Source organism: Helianthus annuus, chromosome 17 (genome assembly GCF_002127325.2).
Source record: "Helianthus annuus cultivar XRQ/B chromosome 17, HanXRQr2.0-SUNRISE, whole genome shotgun sequence".
Taxonomy (NCBI): Eukaryota; Viridiplantae; Streptophyta; class Magnoliopsida; order Asterales; family Asteraceae; genus Helianthus; species Helianthus annuus.
The window spans coordinates 68,599,046-68,602,408 of NC_035449.2; the positions used below are offsets into that span (position 1 = coordinate 68,599,046).

General features: G+C 43.4%; 1 non-coding gene across 1 annotated transcript; it reads right to left on the reverse strand.

Moving 5' to 3' along the window:
• Window positions 1–1,340: 1,340 nt before the first annotated feature.
• On the reverse strand, window positions 1,341–1,446 carry LOC118489526. Its single transcript, XR_004887546.1, has one exon. It is a non-coding gene; the product is annotated as a small nucleolar RNA R71 (small nucleolar RNA).
• Between the last annotated feature and the right edge of the window lie 1,917 nt (window positions 1,447–3,363).

Genomic DNA, 3,363 nt, shown 5'->3' on the forward strand with positions numbered 1-3,363 from the left:
GGGGAGTAGTGCGCAACGTGTGTTAGTTTAATAGTTTTGTTTGTTATTTTCGGGTTTACGCTGGTTGTGTTTAGTGTGCAGGTACTTCAGGTGTATGCATACTAGAGGCTCTCAAAGGTCATCACCGCTATCGTTTGATCCGGAAATTGAAAGAACGCTAAGACAAAACCGAGTTTTAGTAAGAGAAAACAAAATCATTGGTTCACCTACTTCACCCATTACACCGAGAAACATCATGGCTGATTCTCAGATTCCACTTACAACCAGTCAAACAACCTCATCCTTTATACCTACTTCCACCCAACCATCACCAAACACTACATTACCTAATACCACCGCTGGATTTACACCAACCAATTCCACTCAACCAATCACCACTCAAAATGAGCCTACCATCACTTACGATCCATCCACCACAATCCCACCATTATCTCACTTCTTTCCCCCAACTACGGGTCAAACATCATCTACCTTCACAATTGCACCCAATTCAACTATTGTGCATACTACCCCATCCTTAAGACCACAACAATCGGGTTTTCAGTATTCAAACATTCCATTTGGGCAAACCTCGGGAATGCAAGGGGGTGATTATGATGAGGGATTTGAAGACTTTGAGGGGTATGAAGATGATGGGTATGGTTATGGAGATTATGGTGATCAAGGGGATTTTGGGTATGTTCAAAGTCAATCTCAAGGGATGGCGAGTGTTGGTGGAATGCAACATCAACAACTTATACCACAACATATTCGGCCAAGACCACAAGGGCCACCAATGCCACAACCGATTCCATTGCAACAGTTCCGGCCACAACATGTACACCAACAACCATTTCAAAGACCGCCTCAGCGCCCACCGATGCGACCACAACAGTTTCAACAACCGATCGCACCACAAGGGCAAGTACCGAGACCGAATGGGCCGATTATTCCGAGAGGTAGGTATGGTGTGCCACGAAGACATCTTAGAGAACAAGCAAGGGGAATAGAGGCACATTTCAGGCCAATCATTACTCAAAACCCCTCACCGGTGGTTATCCCTCACAACAACCAAGGGAGAACTTTTGAAGTAAGAACAAACTCGTTGCAAAGTTTACCGAAGTATAAAGGGTTAGCAACGGAGGAGCCGTATTTCCATCTAGAGGCCTATGACTCAATTTGCAACACTTTTGGGAGTCAAGGTTTTTCGGCCGATGAAGTCAAGTTAGTCTTATTTCAGTTTTCGTTGGAAGAGAAAGCTAAGAAATGGTTCTATACATTACCTTCAGCATCAATTTATACATGGGGGGAGATGCAACAAACCTTTTTGGATGAATTCTACACCGCCCAAAAGACTAATGATGCGCGGAAGGGGTTGAGAAGCTTTCAACAACAACACGGTGAGATGTTCCATGAGGCGTTTGAGCGTTTTAACATGATGATTAAAAACTGCCCTCATCATGGGATTGAGTTATGGGAGTTAATGAACGCTTTTCATGAGGGGTTAAGTGCCGAAGATGCACGGGATTTAATGTCTATCACCGGAGGGACATTTGGAACGAATTATGAGAATGAAGATTGGGAGTTTTTGGAGAGTATGGCAACTACATCAAAAAGGAAAGCCCAAGCTTCGAGGAGAGCCCGACCGACAACTAACCGACCACAAGTGCATGCCATAGATGAAGGTAATGTTCAAACTACTAATCAAATTTATGATGTGTGTGCTTTGTGTAATGAAATAGGTCACGCGGCTGAAAATTGCCAAGGAATGTTGGAAGGGCAATATGAGGAAGTTCACGCAGTTCAAGGCCAAGGAGGAGGTGGTAGGAACTACAACAACATGAATTCTAATACCTACCACCCCGGGTTGAGGAATCACCCGAACTTTAGATATGGGAACCCGTCAAATCAAGCGAACCCAAATTTTCAAGGTAGCCAAGGTAATTTTGGTTCACGGCCATCTTATAATAACCAAGGTGGGTACCGGGGCGGAAATAACCAAGGGTATAAAAAACAATACCAAACGGGTCAAGATCAAAGGGGATCTTCGGGTGGAAATGAGGTGATGGAGATGCTTAAAAGCATGCAATTGGAAATGCAAAAGCGAAATCAACTTGATGAAGTGCGAATGCAAAAAGATGAGGTTCGCGATAAAAGCATCCAGTCATTAACGACTCAAATGGGGCAATTAGCAACCGATGTGGCGGAACTAAAGAAAGGTAAGGGTCAACTTCCAAGCGACACAAAGGTAAACCCTTCACATGGTTCGTCACGAGGTAATGTTAATATTAACCATGTTAGTGTGTTAAGAAGTGGTAAAGAGTTTAAGGCCAATTTGTCACCCGAATTGGTCGAGGGGGTGGTTGAGGACATCACGGGAATGGAAAGTGATGATGAACTTTCACCGGTTAAACCAAAAGAAATAACTATTAAAAAACCGGGATTGGGTGAAAGTGAAAAGAATGAAAGTGAAAAGATAGAGGGTGAACCGAGTCAAGTTCCATTCCCATCGGCTTTACTTGACCCGGGAAAGAAAAATTTTATTGTGTCAAGGGGTCCTCAAAAAGAGGAAATGTGGGATATGTTCAAACAAGTTAAAATAAATCTCCCACTTCTTGATGCAATAAAACAAGTTCCCGCTTATGCAAAATTCTTAAAAGAATTATGCACACAAAAGAGGCAAAACAAGAAAAAAGTGCCTAAGCGGGTAGATTTGACCGGGCAAGTGAGTGCGGTGTTGAATGGGGAGCTTCCTCCTAAGCTCCAAGATCCAGGCACGCCATTGATTAATGTACAAGTTGGTAATTTTCAAATGGCTAAGGCGTTGCTAGATCTTGGAGCCGGAGTTAGCGTTTTACCGGGGGGATTATACGACCAATATGATTTTGGTCCATTAGCAAGGGTGGAGACAACGGTTGTTTTGGCCGATTTGTCTCATAAGTTGCCCCGGGGTATGGTTCAAAATGTTATTGTTAAAATTGATGAGTTTTACTACCCGGTGGACTTTTTGGTTTTGGACTACTCATCGGCGGACCCTAAACAACAACAGAACATAATTTTGGGTCGGCCATTTTTAAGCACCGCACATGCTATTATCGATTGTAGATTTGGTACGGTTGATATGGCATTCGGAAATCGAAAAATGCGTTTGAATGTTTTTACTAACAATTCTAATGCTAACGGTGTTGATGAGTGTTTTATGGCAGACATAGTAGATGGATGCAACCCGCATGAGTATGAGGAGGATGGTTTGGATATTTGCCTGTGTGACTTTTCTGAACAGGTACATGCTTATGCACTACGGGTTGAAGAGGAGGCACAAGATGTGATGGCGCTGAAAGAAGGTAGACCACCATGGACCCATCAATTCGAGGGTCTACCGGT